The sequence below is a fragment of the Mytilus edulis genome, chromosome 11, assembly GCF_963676685.1.
Source record: "Mytilus edulis chromosome 11, xbMytEdul2.2, whole genome shotgun sequence".
Classification (NCBI taxonomy): Eukaryota; Metazoa; Mollusca; class Bivalvia; order Mytilida; family Mytilidae; genus Mytilus; species Mytilus edulis.
In genome coordinates this window covers 53,174,335-53,200,213 of record NC_092354.1, presented here as the reverse complement: position 1 = coordinate 53,200,213, position 25,879 = coordinate 53,174,335, and the positions used below count along the sequence as shown (strand labels likewise).

Here is a 25,879-nt window from a genome sequence, read left to right as displayed (position 1 = left end):
CTTAATTCAAATGAAAAAGGGGAATAACTCTCATATGGAGTCTCCGTAAAGCTTCGGTCCAAATGAATATCCTAATCCTTAAGATGTAACGAGCAATTTGGTAAAATAAATTTGTCGTAATCTTTTACGGTTGCGAAGGAGTAGTGGCCACAAGAAAAACAGTGTTTGGGGAGATAACTCTTACAACGTAAAGTATTTTGTTACGCAGTTGTAAATTTTTAAAGCGTATAAACTATACAACATCATATTCTAAATATCTAAGCGACATCTTTTGAAACATCAATACTACGCAAGAAAAAAATTTAGGCGGAAGAAAAAAAAAAAAAAAAATAATAATAATAATAATTAAAAACCAATTGTTCAGAGAACAATTGTAGGTCTTTCCACTTGTAAAGATCTATTTTGATATTGAAATATGAAAAATCAGTTTCAAATGTTAGTTCCTATGGCTTTATGATGTATTTATATGAATTTAAAGCAAAGGTCAAAATCTAGAACGTTGTATAAACCTATCACCTTGACCTCAATTTCAAGGTCACAAACCAAGGACCTTAAATCAAAAGACCCTAGGTCTTTAATATGTTTGGTTAATGAGTAATACCACTTTACGCGTAATTCTAAATGTAAGATGGACAAAAACTCCCATTTCTTGTGTGCGCACCCTTTCAACCAAAATATACAAGTAAGGACATGTCGCAACTAACAATTTTGGAATAAATATTTGTCGATATGTCATACGGTATTTAAAAATAAGTGAAAATAAGCCAAAATCAAATTTTAGAATATGACCTTGACCTTTGACCTTGACCTGATTTTCATTTTTTTGGACTAAGGATCTCAAATCTGAAGACCCTAGGTCTCTATCACTTATAGTTTACAAGTTAGAAACGCATATCACCTATATCAAATACATAAGGGGGAATAACTCTCATATGGAGTCTCCGGATAGCTTCGGTCAAAATTAAAATCCTAATCCTGAAGATGTAACGAGCAATTTGGTAAAATAATTTTGTCATAATCTTTTACGGTTGCGAAGGAGTAGTGGCCACAAGAAAAACAGTGTTTGGGGAGATAACTCTTACAACGTTAAGTATTTTGATACGCCATTGTCAGTATTTAAAGCGTATAAACTATATGATATCATATTCCAAATATCTAAGCGACATCTTTTGAAACATCAATATTACGCAAGAAAAGAATTAGGCGGAAGAAAAAAAATAATAATAATAATCAGAACAAAACCTATAGGTCTTTCCACGGAAAGGTGGAAAGACCTAATAATAATAATAATAATCAGAACAAATACAATAGGTCTTTCAACAGAAAAGTTGAAAGACCTAATTAAAAACCAATTGTTCAAAGAACAATTGAAGGTCTTTCAACCAATAAGGATGTATTTTGATATGAAAATATAAAGAATCAGTTGAAAATGTCAGTTCCTATGGCTTTATGATGTATAAAAATGAATTTCGACCAAAGGTCAAAATCTAGAACGTCCAATTTACCTATGACCTTGACCTCAATTTCAAGGTCTTAAACATAGGATCCCAAATCAAAAGACCCTAGGTCTGTATTATGTATGGTTCATGAGTAATATCACTTTACGCATAATTCTAAATATAAGAGGGCCGAAAACTCCCATTTATTGTCTACGCACCCTTGTAACCAAAATTTATAAGTAACGACATGTCGCAACTAACAATTTCGTAAAAATAATTTGTCGAAATCTTATTAAGTAATTGAAAATAAGTGAAAATAAGCAAAAATCAAAATTTAAAATTTGACCTTGACCTTTGACCTTGACCTAATTTTCATTTTTTTGGACCAAGGATCTAAAATCAAAAGACCCTAGGTCTCTATCACTTATGGTTTACCAGTTAGAAATGCATATCACTTATATCATATATAAAAGGGGGGATAACTCTCATATGGAGTCTCCGGATAGCTTCGTTCAAAATGAAACAGAACATCCTGAGGATATAACGAGCAATTTGGAAAAATAAATTTGTCGGTTTCTTATACGGTTGCGAAGCCTTAGTGGCCACAAGAAAAACAGTGTTCGGGGAGATAACTCTTACAAGGTAAAGGTTTTTGTTACGCGGTGTCAGTTTCAGAAGCGCATTAAGTGTTCGATATAATATACCAAATATCTAAGCGACATCTTGTGAAACAAAAAAACAGAGAAGGAAAAAAAAGTTGGCGGAAGAAAAAAAATAAAAATAATAATAATAATAATAATAATTAAAAACCAATTGTTCAAAGAACAATTGAAGGTCTTTCAACCAATAAGGATCTATTTTGATATGAAAATATTAAGATTCAGTTGAAAATGTCAGTTGCTATGGCTTTATGATATGAAAATATGAATTTCGAGCAAAGGTCAAAATCTAGAACGTCCAATTTACCTATGACCTTGACCCCAATTTCAAGGTCATAAACCAAGGATCCCAAATCAAAAGACCCTAGGTCAGTAGTATGTATGGTTCATGAGTAATATCACTTTATGCATAATTCTAAATATAAGAGGGGCAAAAACTCACGTTTATTGTCTACGCACGCTTCCAATCAAAAATTTTAAGTTACGACATGTCGCAACTAACAATTTAGTAAAAACAATTTGTCGAAATCTTATAAAGTTAACGAGAATAAGTGAAAATAAGCCAAAATCAAAATTTAGAATTTGACCTTGACCTTTGACCTTGACCTAATTTTCATTTTTTTGGACCAAGGATCTTAAATCAAAAGACCCTAGGTCTCTATCACTTATAGTTTACCAGTTAGAAATGCATATCACTGATATCATATATAAAAGGGGGGATAACTCTCATATGGAGTCTCCGGATAGCTTCGGTTGAAATGAAACAGAACATCCTAAGGATATAACGAGCAATTTGGAAAAATAAATTTGTCGGTTTCTTATACGGTTGCGAAGGAGTAGTGGCCACAAGAAAAACAGTGTTCGGGGAGATAACTCTTACAAGGTAATGTTTTTTGTTACGCGGTGTCAGTTTCAGAAGCGTATTAACTGTTCGATATCATTTACCTTATATCTAAGCGATATCTTGTGAAACAAAAAAACAGCGAAGGAAATAAAAGTTGGCGGAAGAAAAAAGAAAAAAAATAATTAAAAACCAATTGTTCAGAGAACAATTGAAGGTCTTTCAACCAATAAGGATCTATTTAGATATGAAAATATTAAAATTCAGTTGAAAATGTCAGTTCCTATGGCTTAATGATGTATAACTATGAATTTTAAGCAAAGGTCAAAATCTAGAACGTCCAATTAACCTATGACCTTGACCTCAATTTCAAGGTCATAGACTAAACATCTCAAATAAAAAGACACTAGTTCCTTAATATGTATGGTTCATGAGTAAAATCACTTTACGCATAATTCTTAATATAAGAGGGGCGAAAACTCCCTTTTATTGTTTACGCACCCTCGCAACCAAAATTTATAAGTTACGACATGTCGCAACCAACAATTTAGTAAAAAAAAATTGTCGATATCTTATAAGGTTAATGAATAAAAGGTGAAAATAAGCCAAAATCAAAAATTAAGAATTTGACCTTGACCTTTGACCTTGACCTAATTTTCATTTTTTGGGACCAAGGATCTTAAATCAAAAGACCCTAGGTCTCTATCACTTATAGTTTACCAGTTAGAAATGCATATCACTGATATCATATATAAAAGGGGGGATAACTCTCATATGGAGTCTCCGGATAGCTTCCGTTGAAATGAAACAGAACATCCTAAGGATATAACGAGCAATTTGGAAAAATAAATTTGTCGGTTTCTTATACGGTTGCGAAGTAGTAGTGGCCACAAGAAAAACAGTGTTTGGGGAGATAACTCTTACAAGGTAAAGGTTTTTGTTACGCGGTGTCAGTTTCAGAAGCGCATTAACTGTTCGATATCATATACCAAATATCTAAGGGACATCTTGTGAAACAAAAAAACAGCGAAGGAAAAAAAAGTTGGCGGAAGAAAAAAAAAAAAAATAATAATAATAATAATAATAATTAAAAACCAATTGTTCAAAGAACAATTGAAGGTCTTTCAACCAATAAGGATGTATTTTGATATGAAAATATAAAGAATCAGTTGAAAATGTCAGTTCCTATGGCTTTATGATGTATAAAAATGAATTTCGACCAAAGGTCAAAATCTAGAACGTCCAATTTACCTATGACCTTGACCTCAATTTCAAGGTCATAAACATAGGATCCAAAATCAAAAGACCCTAGGTCTGTATTATGTATGGTTCATGAGTAATATCACTTTACGCATATTTCTAAATATAAGAGGGGCGAAAACTCCCATTTATTGTCTACGCACCCTTGTAACCAAAATTTATAAGTAACGCCATGTCGCAACTAACAATTTCGTAAAAATAATTTGTCGAAATCTTATTAAGTAATTGAAAATAAGTGAAAATAAGCAAAAATCAAAATTTAAAATTTGACCTTGACCTTTGACCTTGACCTAATTTGCATTTTTTTGGACCAAGAATCTAAAATCAAAAGACCCTAGGTCTCTATCACTTATGGTTTACCAGTTAGAAATGCATATCACTTATATCATATATAAAAGGGGGGATAACTCTCATATGGAGTCTCCGGATAGCTTCGGTCAAAATGAAACAGAACATCCTGAGGATATAACGAGCAATTTGGAAAAATAAATTTGTCGGTTTCTTATACGGTTGCGAAGCCTTAGTGGCCACAAGAAAAACAGTGTTCGGGGAGATAACTCTTACAAGGTAAAGGTTTTTGTTACGCGGTGTCAGTTTCAGAAGCGCATTAACTGTTCGATATAATATACCAAATATCTAAGCGACATCTTGTGAAACAAAAAAACAGCGAAGGAAAAAAAAGTTGGCGGAAGAAAAAAAATAAAAATAATAATAATAATAATAATTAAAAACCAATTGTTCAAAGAACAATTGAAGGTCTTTCAACCAATAAGGATCTATTTTGATATGAAAATATTAAGATTCAGTTGAAAATGTCAGTTGCTATGGCTTTATGATATGAAAATATGAATTTCGAGCAAAGGTCAAAATCTAGAACGTCCAATTAACCTATGACCTTGACCCTAATTTCAAGGTCATAAACCATGGATCCCAAATCAAAAGACCCTAGGTCAGCAGTATGTATGGTTCATGAGTAATATCACTTTATGCATAATTCTACATATAAGAGGGGCAAAAACTCCCGTTTATTGTCTACGCACCCTTCCAATCAAAAATTTTAACTTACGACATGTCACAACTAACAATTTAGTAAAAAGAATTTGTCGAAATCTTATAAAGTTAATGAGAATAAGTGAAAAGAAGCCAAAATCAAAATTTAGAATTTGACCTTGACCTTTGACCTTGACCTAATTTTCATTTTTTTGGACCAAGGATCTTAAATCAAAAGACCCTAGGTCTCTATCACTTATAGTTTACCAGTTAGAAATGCATATTACTGATATCATATATAAAAGGGGGGATAACTCTCATATGGAGTCTCCGGATAGCTTCGGTTGAAATGAAACAGAACATCCTAAGGATATAACGAGCAATTTGGAAAAATAAATTTGTCGGTTTCTTATACGGCTGCGAAGGAGTAGTGGCCACAAGAAAAACAGTGTTCGGGGAGATAACTCTTACAAGGTAAAGTTTTTTGTTACGCGGTGTCAGTTTCAGAAGCGTATTAACTGTTTGATATCATTTACCAAATATCTAAGCGATATCTTGTGAAACAAAAAAACAGCGAAGGAAAAAAAAGTTGGCGGAAGAAAAAAAAAAAAAATAATAATAATAATAATAATCAGAACAAACCCTATAGGTCTTTCACCTGAAAGGTTGAAAGACCTAATAATAATCAGAACAAATACAATAGGTCTTTCAACAGAAAGGTTGAAAGACCTAATAATCAGAACAAATACAATAGGTCTTTCAACAGAAAGGTTGAAAGACCTAATAATAATAATAATCAGAACAAACCCTATAGGTCTTTCACCTGAAAGGTTGAAAGACCTAATAATCAGAACGAATACAATAGGTCTTTCAACAGAAAGGTTGAAAGACCTAATAATCAGAACAAATACAATAGGTCTTTCAACAGAAAGGTTGAAAGACCTAATTAAGAAAAAAAAAGAACAGAGATGTGTCATGTTTAATGAGGCTTAGATCCACAAAGATATAAATCCCCATAAAGATTGCTCGATGGTACCAACATTCTAAAAGTAGAAAGATCATGTAAGGTAAGTAAATAAATGATAATTGCACGAGGGTCTGGATTGGCTCTACAGAATATATTTGATTTTTGATTTTTGGTGTTTTAACGCCCCATTTACATTTTTAAGCACTGCATTTAGGCTATTTTTATCGGTGGATGAAGCCGGATTGCCCGGAGAAAACCACAGACCTTCGATAGGAAAACTGACAATCCTAGTTAATTAAGATTGGAAGTCGAGTGCACCAGCACGCGCGGGGTTCGAACTCACAACCTCAGTGTTGACTGGCTAGGGATTACAGTAGTAACTACTTATACCACCCCGCCACCGAAGCTCCTTTACAGAATAGAGAAAATGACCAAAGGGTATAGAATAAAAGGCACACAAAATTATAGTTAAAGAGAAAATAGGCCTAAATATCAAGTATAGAGAATAATTGACAAAAAGCTAAAAAGAAGAGAGAAGAACTGTTTAACAGATTAAAGAATAAAGAAAATAAGGACCTCCATTCCGACCCTCTAGCAATCATCAATTATTAACTTGTCATAATGACACTGTTAATAGACTAAGACACAAATCAATATGTTGTAATCCCGCGAGAATCCCGCGAAAAGATAAGATGAAAGATCTGTTGTCTTTGCGTAATATATTTTATAATTAGGTCTTTCAACCTTTCAGGTGAAAGACCTATAGGGTTTGTTCTGATTATTAGGTCTTTCCACTTTTCCGTGGAAAGACCTATTGTATTTGTTCTGATTATTATTAGGTCTTTCCACCTTTCCGTGGAAAGACCTATTGAATTTGTTCTGATTATTATTATTATTATTATTATTTAGGTCTTTCCACTTTTCCGTGGAAAGACCTATAGGTTTTGTTCTGATTATTATTAGGTCTTTCCACTTTTCCGTGGAAAGACCTATAGGTTTTGTTCTGATTATTATTATTATTATTATTAGGTCTTTCCACCTTTCCGTGGAAAGACCTATTGAATTTGTTCTGATTATTATTAGGTCTTTCCACCTTTCCGTGGAAAGACCTATTGAATTTGTTCTGATTATTATTATTATTATTATTATTTTTTTTTTTTTTTTTCTTCCGCCTAATTTTTTTTCTTGCGTATTATTGATGTTTCAAAAGATGTCGCTTAGATATTTGGAATATGGTATCGTATAGTTTATACGCTTTAAAAATTTACAACTGTGTAACAAAATACTTTACGTTGTAAGAGTTATCTCCCCAAACACTGTTTTTCTTGTGGCCACTACTCCTTCGCAACCGTTAAAGATTACGACAAATTTATTTTACCAAATTGCTCGTTACATCTTCAGGATTAGGATATTCATTTGGACCGAAGCTTTACGGAGACTCCATATGAGAGTTATTCCCCCTTTTCCCTTAAATTAAGTGATATGCATTTCTAAATGGTAAACCATAAGTGATAAAGACATAGGGTCTTTAGATTTGGGGTCCTTGGTCGAAAATAATAAAAATGAGGTCAAGGTCAAAGGTCAAGGTCATATTCTAAATTTTGATTTTGGCTTATTTTCATTTATTTTCAAATACCTTATGACATATCGACAAATAATTTTTCATAAATTGTTAGTTGCGACATGTCCTTACTTGTATATTTTGATTGAAAGGGTGCGCAGACAATAAATAGGAGTTTTTGCCCATCTTACATTTAGAATTACGCGTAAAGTGATATTACTAATAAACCAAACATATTAAAGACCTTGGGTCTTTTGATTTAAGGTCCTTGGTTTGTGAACTTGAAATTGAGGTCAAGGTCATAGGTTAATATGACGTTCTAGATTTTGACCTTTGCTTTAAATTCATATAAATACATCATACAGCCATAGGAACTAACATTTTAAACTGATTTTTAATATTTCAATATCAAAAAAGATCTTTTCTAGTGGCAAGACCTACAATTGTTCTCTGAACAATTGGTTTTTAATTATTATTATTATTATTATTTTTTTTTTTTTTTTTCTTCCGCCTAATTTTTTTTCTTGCGTATTATTGATGTTTCAAAAGATGTCGCTTAGATATTTGGAATATGGTATCGTATAGTTTATACGCTTTAAAAATTTACAACTGTGTAACAAAATACTTTACGTTGTAAGAGTTATCTCCCCAAACACTGTTTTTCTTGTGGCCACTACTCCTTCGCAACCGTTAAAGATTACGACAAATTTATTTTACCAAATTGCTCGTTACATCTTCAGGATTAGGATATTCATTTGGACCGAAGCTTTACGGAGACTCCATATGAGAGTTATTCCCCCTTTTCCCTTAAATTAAGTGATATGCATTTCTAAATGGTAAACCATAAGTGATAAAGACATAGGGTCTTTAGATTTGGGGTCCTTGGTCGAAAATAATAAAAATGAGGTCAAGGTCAAAGGTCAAGGTCATATTCTAAATTTTGATTTTGGCTTATTTTCATTTATTTTCAAATACCTTATGACATATCGACAAATAATTTTTCATAAATTGTTAGTTGCGACATGTCCTTACTTGTATATTTTGATTGAAAGGGTGCGCAGACAATAAATAGGAGTTTTTGCCCATCTTACATTTAGAATTACGCGTAAAGTGATATTACTAATAAACCAAACATATTAAAGACCTTGGGTCTTTTGATTTAAGGTCCTTGGTTTGTGAACTTGAAATTGAGGTCAAGGTCATAGGTTAATATGACGTTCTAGATTTTGACCTTTGCTTTAAATTCATATAAATACATCATACAGCCATAGGAACTAACATTTTAAACTGATTTTTAATATTTCAATATCAAAAAAGATCTTTTCTAGTGGAAAGACCTACAATTGTTCTCTGAACAATTGGTTTTTAATTTTTTTTTTTTTTTTTCTTCCGCCTAAATTTTTTTCTTGCGTAGTATTGATGTTTCAAAAGATGTCGCTTAGATATTTGGAATATGATGTCGTATAGTTTATACGCTTTTAAAATTTACAACTGTGTAACAAAATACTTTACGTTGTAAGAGTTATCTCCCCAAACACTGTTTTTCTTGTGGCCACTACTCCTTTGCAACCGTAAAAGATACGACAAATTTATTTTACCAAATTGCTCGTTACTTCTTCAGGATTAGGCAATTCATTTGGACCGAAGCTATCTGGAGACTCCATATGAGAGTTATTTCCCCTTATGCATTTGATATAAGTGATATGCGTTTCTAACTGGTAAACCATAAGTGATAGAGACCTTGGGTCTCTTGATTTGAGATCCTTGGTCCAAAAAAATGAAAATAAGGTCAAGGTCAAAGGTCAAGGTCATATTCTAAAATTTGATTTTGGCTTATTTTCACTTATTTTCAAATACTGTATGACATATTGACAAATATTTTTTCCTAAATTGTTAGTTGCGACATGTCCTTACTTGTATATTTTGGTTGAAAGGATGCGCATACAATAAATTGGAGTTTTTGTCCATCTTACATTTAGAATTACGCGTAAAGTGGTATTACTCATTAACCAAACATATTAAAGACCTAGGGTCTTATGATTTAAGGTCCTTGATTTGTGACCTTGAAATTTAGGTCAAGGTCATAGGTTAAAAGGACGTTCTAGATTTTGACCTTTGCTTTAAATTCATATAAATACATCATAAAGCCATAGGAACTAACATTTTAAACTGATTTTTCATATTTCAATATCAAAATAGACCTTTACTTTTGGAAAGACCTTCAATTGTTCTCTGAACAATTGGTTTTTAATTATTATTATTTTTTTTTTTTTTTTTTCTTCCGCCTAATTTTTTTCTTGCGTAGTATTGATGTTTCAAAAGATGTCGCTTAGATATTTGGAATATGATATCGTAAAGTGTATGCGCTTTTAAAACTGACAACTGCGTAACCAAATACTTTGCGTTGTAAGAGTTATCTCCCCAAACACTGTTTTTCTTGTGGCCACTACTCCTTCGCAACCGTAAAAGGTTACGACAAATTTATTTTACCAAATTGCTCGTTACATCTTCAGGATTAGGCAATTCATTTGGACCGAAGCTTTCCAGAGACTCCATATGAGAGTTATTTCCCCTTATGTAAATGATATAAGTAATATGCATTTCTAACTGGTAAACCATAAGTGATAGAGACCTAGGGTCTTCAGATTTGAGGTCCTTGGTCCAAAAAAATGAAAATGAGGTCAAGGTCAAAGGTCAAGGTCATGTTCTAAATTTTGATTTTTGCTTATTTTCACTGATTTTCAAATACCGTATGACATATCTACAAATAATTTTTCATAAATTGTTAGTTACGACATGTCCTTACTTGTATATCTTGGTTGAAAGGGTGCGCAGATAATAAATGGGAGTTTTTGCCCATCGTATATTTAGGTTTACCCGTAAAGTGATATTACTCTTTAACCAAACATATTAAAGACCTAGGGTCTTTTGATTTAAGATCCTTGGTTTGTGACCTTAAAATTGAGGTCAAGGTCATAGGTTAATAAGACGTTCTAGATTTTGACCTTTGCTTTAAATTGATATTAATACATCATAAAGCCATAGGAACTAACATTTTAAACTGATTTTTTATATTTCCATATAAAAATAGATCTTTACTAGTGGAAAGACCTTCAATTGTTCTCTGAACAATTGGTTTTTAATTATTATTATTTTTTTTTTTTTTCTTCCGCCAACTTTTTTTTTCCTTCGCTGTTTTTTTGTTTCACAAGATATCACTTAGATATAAGGTAAATGATATCGAACAGTTAATACGCTTTTATTTGTATTGTAGTCCTGTAATATTATGTTGTCATTTCAATGTTATATTTAACTTTGCCATTAAAGTGCGAGGTTTGGCATGCCATAAAACCAGGTTCAACCCACCACTTTTATTCCCCTTTAAAAGTGTCCTGTACCAAGTCAGGAAGATGGCCATTGTTATAATATTGTTCGTTTCTGTGTGTGTTGCATTTTAACGTTGAGTCGTTTGTGTTTTCTCTTATTTTTTAGATAAGACGTGGCACGGTACTTATCTATCCCAAATTCTTGTATTTGGTTTTGATGTTATATTTGTTATTCTCGTGGTGTTTTGTGTGTTGCTTTTCGGTGTTGTGTCGTTGTTCTCCTCTTATATTTAATGCGTTTCCCTCGGTTTTAGTTTGTTACCCCGATTTTGTTTTTTGTCCATGGATTTATGAGTTTTGAACAGCGGTATACTACTGTTGCCTTTATTTTTCTGAAACTGACACCGCGTAACAAAAAACTTTACCTTGTAAGAGTTATCTCCCCGAACACTGTTTTTCTTGTGGCCACTACTCCTTCGCAACCGTATAAGAAACCGACAAATTTATTTTTCCAAATTGCTCGTTATATCCTTAGGATGTTCTGTTTCATTTCAACGGAAGCTATCCGGAGACTCCATATGAGAGTTATCCCCCCTTTTATATATGATATCAGTGATATGCATTTCTAACTGGTAAACTATAAGTGATAGAGACCTAGGGTCTTTTGATTTAAGATCCTTGGTCCAAAAATATGAAAATTAGGTCAAGGTCAAAGGTCAAGGTCAAATTCTAAATTTTGATTTTGGCTTATTTTCACTTATTCTCATTAACTTTATTAGAAATTCGACAAATTCTTTTTACTAAATTGTTAGTTTCGACATGTTGTAACTTAAAATTTTTGATTGGAAGGGTGTCTAGACAATAAACGGGAGTTTTTGCCCCTCTTATATGTAGAATTATGCATAAAGTGATATTACTCATGAACCATACATACTACTGACCTAGGGTCTTTTGATTTGGGATCCTTGGTTTATGACCTTGAAATTGGGGTCAAGGTCATAGGTTAATTGGACGTTCTAGATTTTGACCTTTGCTCGAAATTCATACTTTCATATCATAAAGCCATAGCAACTGACATTTTCAACTGAATCTTAATATTTTCATATAAAAATAGATCCTTATTGGTTGAAAGACCTTCAATTGTTCTTTGAACAATTGGTTTTTAATTTTTACAAAATTACTTATGAAATATAATTTACTACTTTCCTTATTCGACCGGCTTTTTAAAAATTTAAATACCATTATTAATTTATTTCAAAACTGGTGAGTGATTTTCACGTTTTATTTTTAAAAGTGTATTGTATGCTCGTATTTAAATGTAATTAGGTCAAATGTACTTTTTCGTTACAAAATACTTATGTTTCTCAATTGACAATCTTTTGTAATACAATTTTTTGTAGTATTTGTCTGCGTTTTGTCAAAGTGTAAACTGACATGATTTTTACATGTAAAGATAGTTCTATATATAAGTCGGCGAATATTAAAGCAATATCGGATGATCTATACGGGTTTAACGGAATAGTGATTAAGGGATATAAGTACAGAATAAATTGCCCAAAACTAAAGAATGAGAAAAATGAATAAAGAATAGAAAAATTTAAGCGTTAAGAAATAAAGGATTCCCATCAGTACATTCTGGCTGCGGTATAGAAATATGAGTAACTGCAATTTACTCCCGTCATGGGATTACTACATCTGTATAGAGTCGTGCTAAAAGAGTTTCGCTTGCAAGTTTCCTTGCTGACGGTGGATTTTTTCTCAAGAACTTCGATTTTCTCCATTAATAAAACGTTTTAGAGGGGTCAGGGAGCTTCACATATGATATTTTAAGTATTACTACAAATATTGGCTTGCCAGCCGCCCCTTCAATCCTTTTTAAATCCTATATCCACACATGTAAATCTGTTCGCACAGATATATTAAAATGGCTAAAAATGGCGTAAAACGCAATTAATTAATGGCATGTGAAGCAAGTGTTATACACACTTATGCTGATTAATCAGATATTGCTTAAAATACAGCTTTATATAATAAAAAAAAAAAGGAGATGTGGTATGATTGCCAATGAAAACTCTCCACAAGAGACTAAAACGACACCGAAATTAACAGCTATAGGTCACCGTACGACCTTCAACAATGAATGAAGCCCATACCACATAGTCAGCTATAAAAGGCCCCAAAATGACAATGTAAAACAATTCAAACGAGAAAACTAAATGCACGAAATGGAATATGTAACACATAAACAAACGACAACTACTGAATTACAGGCTCCTGACTTAGGACAGGCACATACATACATAATGTGGCTTTTTTCAAATGATAAAAAAAAATGTCGATGCCCCAACACCGAATTATTAAATAGTTGGATACCCCCTTCCTATCTCAGAAAATTGCACGGCCCATCTCAATTTCGTTTCAATCTCCCTGCATGCTACAAATATTAACTGGAGTGGTTCCTAAATATTGTGTCATCAAAGTTCTAAAACAGTGGTAATCATATTTAATTCAATTTGAACTTTTTATTGCGTTGTGTTTTATTTCACGATATAAATTCATGAAGATGGCGGCTTTGTTTTCTTTAAGGGCGTAAAATTGGAAATTAAGGATTTATTTTATATTATACATACATTTACTAAAATGTATACATGAAGTGTCTAAATGCACCAAAAGGAGACAAAATAGAATATTAAGCAACCTGTTCCATTTTGCACAGGTTCTGCATGCCTCGGAGGCCGACTGAACTACGTGGTTTCAGAGGCGGATTTAGAGGGGCCAAGGGGGCCCGGCCCCCCCCCCCTTTTTGGGAAAAAATTTGGTTGCTTATATAGGGAATCACCGAAGCGTGACTGGAGCGGGCCCCTCTTAAGTCAGTCAGTGGGCCCCCACTTATAAAAATTTCTGGATCCACCACTGGGTTTAGCTACAATGATCACTTGCCTGTCGGCAGTGAAATATTGTTAGTTTCACCTGGGTATTTCATTTTCCTCCGTCAATTATAAATGACCGCTATAATATAGCTAAGTCAGTTGAAATTGGCGATAAACACCAACAACCATCGGTCAATATTTGCAATGAACTTTTATCAAATGTTCGTAGTAACTTTTTCAGCTAACTCAATTTTTATGAAAATATTAAGATTATGCAGTGTAAACACGCTATAAAATGATTTCAAACTATCTTGATATTTGAGTTAAAAATATGTCTATATGTTTATTTATATTTTTAGAGAAAATCTTAAAGGTCATTATGTATATAATTACTCGTATATACATGGATGTGTGATTTAAATCTACAAAATAAATAATGGACAAAGAATTGATTTATAAATTTTGAAGTTGTTTTTTGTTCTTACATTTATAATTGGTATAAGTAAGAGTCGCTAAAGAATTTGAAGAGTCATATAGAACTTGTTTACACTTGAAAATACAGGGGCGAATTTAGAGTGTTTTTCAGGGGGCCCGGGCTCCCACTTATGAACATATCTGGATCCGCCACTGAAATATATAGTAATTATTATGTTTGAATTCAATAGATTATTTAATCTTGATTCATATGAACCGACAGAGTGTTTTCAATATAATTGTAACTAAAAGAAAATTAAATAAAACATGTGCCTAGGAAATTATTGAATTTTTATATTACAGTGGTTTTGTGTCTGGTCAAATTACCCCAAAATCGTTTTGTACTGTAGGAGAAAACACATATATCTGAATTCCATCTTACAAGTTTAATGATCTTTAGAAATTACACTTTTGTTATTACATGTAGTAACCTGTCTATTCTGTCATTTATTGTATTTGATATGTAATTTGTCCTCATGTAACACATATTTTGTGTCTGAGTGTAAATAAAGAATTGAATAACTTAAGCATGATCAAGTATTACTATACAAATTTGATCATTTCTTGTTGTGTAAATATTTTCGTTGGCCCTCATTACATGTTTACTTTACTGCTTATACACAAGTAATTACACAATTACTGTGCGTCTAGTCGTTAATGTAAACAAAAGATAAAAACTAGCGTTCTATTACTGTATTACTTAACATGTATTCAAATAGGACACTGACCATTTATTTTTGTTAGTTGGGGGACGTGTGGATTTTATCACGGACAACTTTTTCTCCGACTTTAATGAAACTCGTAGCATTTTGTTTGTCGCAAAACTCACCTGAGCTATACGTTTTTTTAAATCCACGGATGTTGAAGTATTGCCCCCTAACAATAAACGAAGCGAATTCTTTCCCTTCTGAAGCAAGAAACAAGAAAATTAGAATGACACAAGTATTTTTTTACACCCCCCCCCCTTTTTTTTTTTATCAAAATATGAATGGTCGATGCTTGAGTATATAATTCTCTTGACATTGAAAAGGTCACTCGTAATGTATTATGTTCGTATACACGTATGTATGATAGAAGAAAACATAGAAAGTCGGTACAAATGATTATGCGTTCACGCTTGTTCATTTTCGTATGTCATTCTAATCGGTTGGCAATGCATTCGTGCCTTTTGTATTTCAGAAAGATAACAGTATACAGATTTTGAGGTTTCTTTCGTTACATCCGGCGAAATCAGTAAGGTTTAAATGTAATTTTACATCTGAGTTCTAAAGCTTAAGGACAGATTTATCTTTATTTGTTATTGTAAACACGGCCATATTTGTCAAATCTATCATATGAACCTTAATACAATGCACCCATGTAAGGATCCAAAAATACTTTGTATCCAATTTTAAGGACTTATAAACCCTATAAATGTATTTATACATGTATGTCAAAGCAATTTTCTAAAAGAATAAAGATCTTACCGTTCGTGTACACTCTTTCTCTCCCAAACAAACAAGTAAAGTACCTTTAACACGGGATATATAATAGTATGCCAACGTACTCGACACTTATATAATTATGATAATAGTCGAGGTAATCAAAACACTAACGGTATTTAAATACAAACAAAAAAAGATAGTAAAATCGATACTGACCTTTGAAGTACGTTTCAGGTCAAAAATAAATAAATAAAAGAAGGTTTGAATTGTGGTATTTAACCATCGTCATTAATTCCTTTAATATTTTTTGTATTGATTTCTATTGCTCGTCTCAGGTTGTAATTAGTATTAATCCGATCTTTGAAAAAAAGGGGGGCGGGGGGGTACCGTACTTACAGAAGTTTTGAAATTCACGTTATTTTCCATGCGTGATTTTTCTACACTAATTCGGTATGCTTCTGCAGTTTTCAAGAAGCATATGTTATAGTATCAGTTCCATAGGGCAGTGTTTATATTTGCGTCAATGTTTTTATCTGTTAAACATTAATCGTCCAAAAAAATTCTAGTGGTGTCGGCAGCTATCTCATAATCACTTACCTTGAACATTTTTAAGTGCACGATTTAGTGCAAGCAAAGAATGAATTCGAATGTACAACACAATTTCTATTTCCAATATAAAATAAAAGATGTGGCATGATTTCAAATTGGACAACTATCCACAAAAGACAAAATGACACAGAAATTAACTGCAGGACAATGTACTACTGCCTTCAACAACAGCATAGCAAGCTTTAAAAGTTATAAAAAAACATCAACAAAAATCAATCCAGAAAACCAACTACTGATTTATATAGAAAAAATAAATAACAAATTTGGTATACAGTAACAAACTATTGAATTATTGGCTCCTGACTTGTGAAAAGCACATTCAGATTGTGGGGTTACATATGCGGAGTAAAAGGGGCGATGTCCCAATATGATGCTATATTAATGGTAAATCCAGACTAGTAACCTATACCATCCAAAATTTGGTCTCGTTTTGGGGCCCGCGCGCTTCCCTTATTCAGAATCCTGGATATGCATCTGGGTACAATTCTACATGTTAATGGCGTGCAGTCCTACCCTCAGAACATTTCCCAAACAAGTTGTACAATCTTTATTCCATTAAAGTCACTGCTTGTTGTATGTACATTCAAGGATCTTAATTGCTATATAAATATGGCTTTACTTAAATACTGTCTTGCTGTATATCTGCAACTTATATTTTACCTAAGTCGTGTTTTCTTGACCTTGGATATTACAATCAGTGTTTTGTGATATTCAATATGAATAACAGAAAATCTATGATAAATGTCAATACATTTAACCTTTAACCTTCAACTAAAAGATAATCTGTTGAAAAAGATGAATTAGTTCCCATTAGGTCGTGTGTTTTTGTGAATTTAATTTGGTGTGTGTCACATCAAATTTTCAAAATGTACCAGTCACTACGATAGTAAAACACACATACATGTACATATAGACCCAACAAATATCTATAAGAACTTACAATGCAGGGGCGAATCCATTTTTTAAAGGGTTGTCCAACCCAGGAGAAAGAAAAGGTTCCAACCAAATGTCCCCACTCAAATGCATTGGTCGTGAAAAAGGGGGGATTCTTACACACACACCCTTGGATCCGTCATTGAAATGCATAAAGTTTAACGTCAACATTTTATTTTACCTAACTAACTACCCTAAACATTATTGAATAATATTTGTTTAGGCCATTCATATACATGTTTGTTTATCTGTGAAATATCCTATTTTTTTTAAATGGAACCAAGTGGATTAAGGATATTCAATATACATGTACATGACTTAAGTTTATTTGTCCTCATGCAAATCTCAGTATATTTTTCAAATAAAAGAAACTAACTGAGAAGACCTTTTTGGTGATTACGCATTTTTGTCCTACAACCAAACGGACGCAAAACGAAGAAAAACGTTACCATTGACCTTTTTTTAACAAGATTATTTTCTGAATAAATGATATACGATTAAAAGTGGAATTACAGGAGACAACATACATAATGCGTTATACTGAAAATAAACTATAACCATCATATTCTCTAGACACAAAATGAGGCAGTTTAATTTAGAAGAGAAAGATTAAAGCAATATAGAACCTTAGAAAGCTGACATTAGAAGGGTTAACAGGTATGGTATCTTTTCGAAGAGATTGTAGCCGAGAAATACATTATCGTTTAAAAAACTTCGAACATCTTTAGATTTTAACAATTAAATTGCAACAACGACTAACGATGTACTAAACCAAACCTGTTAAGTAGTTCATTAAAACAAATCCAGAATATAGCATTTATTATGATAAAAACATCTGTACTTACAATAGTAAAACTGTCCAAAAAGTTTCTAATACAAAATTAAGCAAAAGCTATCAATTTCCTACACGTTCGCTATTATGATACTTTAAAGATTTGTTTGTATAACGTAATAAATGCAGAGATTGATTTCAGCATGACGGAAAATGATGTTATATTGCTTTGATTCCAATGGCTAAACAAGACTGAGTACATGGAAGTGCAATTTCTAAATAAAATCAATTGAAATATGTAAGCGACATATGCAACCACCACGGACAAGTGCAAGTATGTAAACAAGTTTTTTGTACACAAATTAGGCCGTTAATTTTCTCGTTTGAACTGTTTTACATTCCCATTTCGGGGCCTTTCATAGCTGACTATGCGGTATGGGCTTTGCTCATTGTTGAAGGCCGTACGGTGACTTTTAGTTGTTAAATTCTGTGTGATTTGGTCTCTTGTAGAGAGTTGTCTCATTGGCAACCATACGACATTGTGTTGTGAAAGGAAAAAAGAGTCAAACAAATATATCTAAACAGTTAGAATGCACTATAGGATTAAACACATTTTTTCTAGAGGTTATTGATGTGTAAACCGGGGCGATTAACTCACAAACTGAATAAAAGTCCGAAGGACTTTTATGTTGAGTTTGTGAGTAAGAGCCCCGGTTTACACATCAATAACCTCTAAAAAAAATGTGTTTAATCCTTATAATTCTTCAGCCAAACATTTGCCATATTTAATAAACATTTTTTTGTTGATGGCTACTAAATATATTTACCATCAAAAGCACAATGGCAAGTCGTAACTATAAGGAGTACGCCGCCATCTTGACTTTCTAAAAACCATTAATGTCCGATAAATACAACGGAATCTTAAATAAAATAGCACCTACCTCAAAAACTTCATTTTAATTAAATGTTATCCGAATTTGAAGCGTACACGTAACGAAATAATCTTTCCCTTGAAAATTTCTATTCGTATGACGTCGTGTTCGGCCATGACGTAAATTCGCCAAATCCTTCATGAAATTTCGCGGAATTTTATTAAATTTTATTTTTATAAATTTTCGAAGCTTTAGTGCATTACATTTATTTCTTTGTTTGTTATATATGCACTAGAATAGTCACAACTGTTATGCAATTGTTTTTAAATCACAATATGCTGAAAATCCCGGGATCACTGCAAGCTTGTGTATCGCGCATGAATAGATTACAAAAGTAGTTTCGGAAACATGGTTTATCGAAGTGTAAACTTACAGTAGGACAACCGGAAGCGCCTGAGTAAGGATTTCGCCGCTCAGTGATACGGTTCACTAGACGACGTTGTCAACACGTAATGGCCGCCATTATTTGACGTTGGATTTGGCATTCCATGTTGAAAAGTTGCATTAATGACATTCTTGGATGCTTAATCTCTATGCTGAATAACACAAAAGGTAATGGTTCATACCATATATTTTAGTTAATTACTATCAAATAAGTCGGATCCAAAGAAATGATTTAAACGGCAAAAATAAAATCAAACATGAAAATTGAAATCCAATATATCATCATTTCCTTATAATATACTAGTATTGAATCAACTATATACTGGTGAATTACATTCGGATTTCGGTCTAAGGTATCCGCACTTGTCTCCGGAAATATTATACCCACACAAGTTGTCAACATCCGTTTTTAAACTTGTCAAGGTGTTCTTCACGATCTCCATGGAAAATATTCACGCTTTCACTTTTTGCTCAGATAATAGAACATTGTAAATCTCTAACTGAAAATACGGACCAAAATGAATCAAATTCGAAAGCACGTATGATCACGTTTCATGCCGATTGCAAGTTCTCGAAAAAGGGGGGTACACATGTAATTTCAATGCCCCATAAATTGCAAAATATAGGCTACTGAGGCACCACGAATTTTGATGAACGTCTCGGGTTCAACTCAAAAGTGGACCCCATAGGCGGATTAAGGGGGGGGGGGGGGGGGCAGGCTCCCCCTTTTTGGGAAAAAATTTGGTTATATAGGGAATCACTGAAGCCTGACTGGAGCCCTCTTAGGTCGGTCAGTGGGCCCCCACCTATGAAAATTTCTGGATCCGCCACTAGACCCACTTATACTGTTGGATGTTTTATACCAGGTATAATATTTAATTTGGAAAAATAATATTTGTGTCCCTGATTTCATATATATACATTGTATGTTAGCGGCAATAAGTAAAATTAGGCATTGAGCTTAAATCCTAGGCAATAAGCTAACGCCTAGGCATTAAGTTATTGCCTGAAATTTTCAGGCATTATAAAGCTTATTGCCTGAAATATGATGATGATTATTCATCCTATTGCCGAGCATAATTTTAGGCAATAAGTAAACTCTGGAATTTATGCATATTGGGTGATTTATTCTTGATATCAAGGATTTGTTGATATAGAGTCGTTTTTTTTATTATATTTCTAATTCTACATTTATAGATATACATTCATTTGTCAGATCTTCAAATTTAGTAAGTTTATTTAGTAATTTTAGCAGTTGAAAAACAGAATTAACTCATACTTTTTTCATGTTTGTGTGGTATTACTAAGTATCAAAAAGTAATTGTATCCAATTGATAAAGGGGAGTTTGAACTGGTCAAAAGTAGACCAAATTAAGATATGATTTTTTTTATCACATCATTTTCCATTTTTTTATTGGATAAGTAAATTGTCTTATTCAACTGTCCGCAATTTGTGATAAAAAAATGATTTTTTAACACAAATTTCTATCAAGTTTTTATATTTCTAAATTATTATTTGATGCATTTTAATATAAATAACATATTTTATTAGGTAATTTATTTCTGGTCTCTAATGCCACATCTTCTTTTTTTATATTTAGGATGACACTGGGCCCTGTACTTTTACATCGTTAAAATCGGTGATATTCGATTTTCTTCTTCTGCTCATTTTCAAACGTATGCTATTTGCAGTAATAAATAAAATAGTTGAAGTACTCATTATTTATATGAGAGATGCATGAGATTTTCCTTTAAACTTTTAAGTATGAAACCGTGACGCTTCGAAATCAGGTCCCTCAAAGCATAAAACGATTTTACCGATTATTTATTTAATTTGAACTATTTACAAATATTTTGTTCAATTCTATTTTTTTTTACTTAATATTTTTGTTTCAAAGTTTAGATCTACAATTATAATATAAAAATTATTTATAACCTTTCATATAAAACTTATAATTATTTTCTAATGATTAATCGGTTTATGAATTAAAGTTGTTGGTTGAATTAACAGAATACTGTGCGATAAATGTGGTAAATATTTTCTAATAATTAATCGGTTGATGAATTAAAGTTTTTGGTTGAATTTGATACAATATTTCTTTTTTTTTTATTTGCTATTTTCTTTTACGCCAATACTAAGGACACCCCAGCTAATATAATCCTCAGATAGCTTCGATGTGCAGCATGCTAAGAAATGTCGTAAGTCGATCCTAACTATATCATATTTTCTGTCTTAAGAATATCTTATAGGACTAACCTTAGGACAGTGTCGATAAACAGGCCACAGTTATCATAATGTTAGTATGTAACAAATGTATTTTAATTTAAATGAATAAATGTCTTTTATTTACTCGCATTTACATTTTAGGCATTAAGCTTAATGCCTGCACACATTTTCAGGATTTAAGCTTAAATCCTAGGATTTAAGACTAATGCCTAACAACATTTAGGCAATAGACTTACTGCCTAGGCGTTAGCTTATTGCCTAGGATTTAAGCTTAATGCCTAATTTTACTTATTGCCGCTAACATATATATATGTCATGTACATATGTACACCAAAATGTAAAATTCATAAAAATTAAATCTTTCATAAACATAAAATACAAAAGGAAAACGATTACAGGCACAGGCTCCTCTTTCCCATACACAAAAAAAAAATAGATAGCCATGCATCCTCTAAATTCATATCTCATATTTTAAAAGAAATTTACACATTGAAATTAACCACTGAATCACCCACCCATTTCAGAGCTTATACATGTACATGTATCTCATGACCAGGAAATATTACAAATTTGATATGCCTGTACAGATTCTTTATATCCATTATGTTATATTATTCCTATAGGCTATAGTCATATATATTTATACAACTAATCATGCTAATTATCATGCTACTTAGAAATGATAATCCATTGACAATATTAATTTCTTTCAAAAAATGTACTTCAACTTGATTGATATCATAATATTATCAAAATAATGGTGTTATGACAGTGGTGGTTCATGGATTCAAATTAAAACAAGGTTGTGAGTGCCCTGAAAATGTAAAAAAAAATCAGCTTGCATATATTTATGTACACTGTACACTATTATAATACATGTTTTCTTTGCCTGTAACTTTTATGTATTGAGCAGAAATTTATAATAATAGATATATATAAAATTGCGAATGGAAATGGGTTATGTGTCAAAGAAACAGCAACCAAACAAAGAGCAGACAGCAGTCTACAGCCACCAATGGGTCTTCATTGGATCAAGAAAATATGTTTTTTCGTGGTAATTTATTTGGCTAATTTGTATTCATGTGTTGATAACAACAATGCAAAATTAATTAAATTTTGCTTTGAATAATTTAGTATAATAGATTTAGTAATTGTATGTACCTTTGCTTTATATTTACAGGATGGAGAAAGATGTTCACTATGAATCAAAAATTCAAAACAGAGGACTTTTATATATCAACAAAATCAATTGCAGTACATGCACATATACATGTATTTAAGGTATGATATACATACAGCAAGAAAACAGTAATCAAATGGAATGTCAAATTATTTTGTTTAAAATAGAAAACAAGATGACTAGAATATATTAACATGATTAGGGTAAGAAATCCAAATGTGTCGTTTCAGGGTAACACCAGTGGGTTATTTTACAATGCGCTATGATTTCAATCTCACAAATATGGAACAAAACATGATAGACGAATATAAATTAACACTATTTTGATAATGAAATAGACTGAAAATATTTTACATTTAACAGTCAGACAAGAAAATTGCCAATGGAATAAATTTGGAATGGAAGTTAAAATTTATAGTTTATAGGTCCAAGAATCATACACAGACTTTAAGACCAAATGGTATACTTTTAATAGTTTAAAGATTTTATGCTACATGTATTATCTATACTGTATAATTTCAAGATAGTTTCATTTGGATTTAAAACCTAATTTCAAGAATGAAGGGTTCAGTACTTTAAAATTCATTAATAAAGATTTAAAACAATATAAGGGAATTAACTCTTACATGATGTGCAACATATCCATGAGAATATCAGAAGTGTTTAAATAAACTTGAACATTTTTCAGATACATGTAAGAGAATGACTTAAGCAGACCATACATGTGTATTTGGGTCAATGATGCCCATAACAATGAAATATAATATATTAAAATTATCATTTATCATTACTTTTCAATTGAATCAACACACTTAATTTAATAACAAATTTATTTTTTTCATTTTCAGTACACTGTCAGCATGGTCAGAAGAAAAATTTTACTGGAGGATTAAAATTTTGATACCTGGAATCAGCAATGAATATGAAAATGAAAATGAGATATATTCATGTACAGAATGGTAACCGAAGTGGCTCAATTGTTTATTAGCAGACATTTTTTTTGAACTTATGCAGGATTGAATAAATGAAACTTAAGCTGACTATGGGCTCAATGTGTAGTAAAAAGAGGATTTTGAAATATATGCAAGATTCATCAACATTAAAATGTGCACAAGTGAAATATCATCTTATTTAGTAAAAAAAAAAGAGCAGATTATTGACTCAGTTGTTTTCATGAAAAAAAATTTCAAAGCAATATATCACTGTTGTATAATTAATAAGATTCCTCATTTTTGTTGAACCTGCAACTTTTGTTGCAGAAAGCTCTACAAAGAGATAGTGATCTGGCCACTATGGAAGTGGGGTTAGGTAACTACTCAAAAGACTTATATTTTAAAGGGTTGAAGACCTGGATGCTTCATCCTTGGTATATAGATGCCTCATGTTAAGAAGTTTCTCTCAGGCACATGTCCAATGTCCTTGACCTCATATTCATGGTTCAGTGACTTCTTGTAAAGAAAGTTAAGATTTTTTGTAATGTTAAATTCTCTCTCATTATAAGTAATAGGATAACTATATTTGGAATGTCATACATTTGTACCTGGCAAGGTCCTCATGCCCATCAGACAGTTTTCACTTGTCCTCTTTTCATGGATCAGTGAACAAGGTTAAGTTTTGGTGGTCAAGTCCATATCTCAGATACAACATGTATAAGCAATAGGTCTAGGATAGTTGGTGTATTGAAGGACTGTAAGGTGTAAATGTCCAACTCGCAGGTGTCATCTGACCTTGACCTTATTTTCATGGTTCAGTGGTTATACATGTACATGTACAGTACTACCTGTGACTTTATCTTATTAATGGTGGCCATAAAAAATATGTTCACCATGGTGGCCCTATATGTCCATCATCATACCCCCTGTTGCTTTTTTAATACACAAGGTATTACTCAAAAACTAGTCAAGGATAAAGGGAAATTTGAATGCATTAAAGTGTTAAAATTATATAACTTACAGGTCAGGTGTCTCAGGTAAAATATACATGTATGTGTTTGTCAAATTTAATAACTGTGATTATGACAAGAAATTCAAAAATAAAATGAAACAATAAAACTAGTTGAACAAACAGCTTAATTAAAAAATAATTGTCTCCTGACTATTAGTTTTGATATTATACCTTTTAAATAATTTTGATCAATTTAAGTTATTTTTTATATTAAGTCTATTTTTTGGTAGTGAAGAATAAATAAATCTCATTTTCATATATACTGCAAACATTTACAATGCCTGCCTTTTTCTATTGACAAGGTGTTTCTCAAATTAATTTTCTAAAATCAAAATGGTTTATTATTGTAGATAGACTGATCTTAACATATGATTAAGATTGTCTTTAGGACTTACGCTAAATAAAATTTAGGCAATTCATTATTTCTTTATTGAATAAAATATTAGAAATATTCAGTACAGCAAAATTTGATAATATTTTTATTGTCATGATATTTTAAACATGATCCATGTTTAAGGGGTTAAGCATTTCTTTTACTTTTTGTTCTTGGGTTAGAGACATTATAATGAGAAGGTAAATAATTTTCAAATGGATTTATATCTCAAAGTTGTTTTATTTATTTTACAATCAAGGAATATGTGTTCTTCATTGACCTACAAGACGCACAGTTTACACATTCTATCCTTTCTAGGAATTTTATATTGTCCACTATTTTCTATTTCTAAATTATGACCAAAAATTCTCTACCTTAATTGACACAATCAAGTTAACTTTACAGTTTTTATCATAAGTTATTATTTTTAGATTTTTCTTTAAATTCATGTTTTATTAAGGACTTTAAAAGTCTTAATTCATTCAAGTCCCTGCAATTATTAACTTAAGCTAAAAGGCCTAGGTTGATTGAAATATTCTTTGTAAATGTATACCAAGAATATGTATCATGCCAGTCCAGCACTATGGACAATATAATACACTGGGAAAAAATGATTTAATTAATAGACCATTAAAGTGTCACCATCTTTAGAAGTGCACTTTATTTTTTCTAGAGACAAATTTTGAAAGAAATTAACCAAACTGAAGATAACAT

At 31.8% G+C, this 25,879-nt stretch overlaps 1 protein-coding gene and 1 long non-coding RNA gene across 4 annotated transcripts in view; one reads left to right on the top strand and one right to left on the bottom strand.

The window, feature by feature from the left end:
- Positions 1–25,879, bottom strand: part of LOC139495810 (uncharacterized) — a 52,131-nt gene that overhangs the window by 17,460 nt on the left and 8,792 nt on the right. Inside the window, exon 1 of one of the 2 annotated variants that reach the window (XM_071284187.1) lies at positions 15,854–16,005. The exons of the other annotated variant lie outside the window; for it this stretch is intronic. The gene's annotated coding sequence lies outside the window, so the exon portion shown is untranslated. Of the gene's footprint in view, positions 1–15,853; positions 16,006–25,879 lie in introns of those variants that run through there. 2 annotated transcript variants of the gene reach the window in all.
- LOC139495809 (uncharacterized) lies at positions 19,653–24,613 on the top strand. Of its 2 annotated transcripts, none has more exons than XR_011657477.1 (3): positions 19,653–20,307; positions 22,849–22,949; positions 23,697–24,613. It is a non-coding gene; the product is annotated as an uncharacterized lncRNA (long non-coding RNA). The 2 variants fall into 2 exon arrangements; XR_011657478.1 differs by having other exon boundaries at positions 19,656–19,980.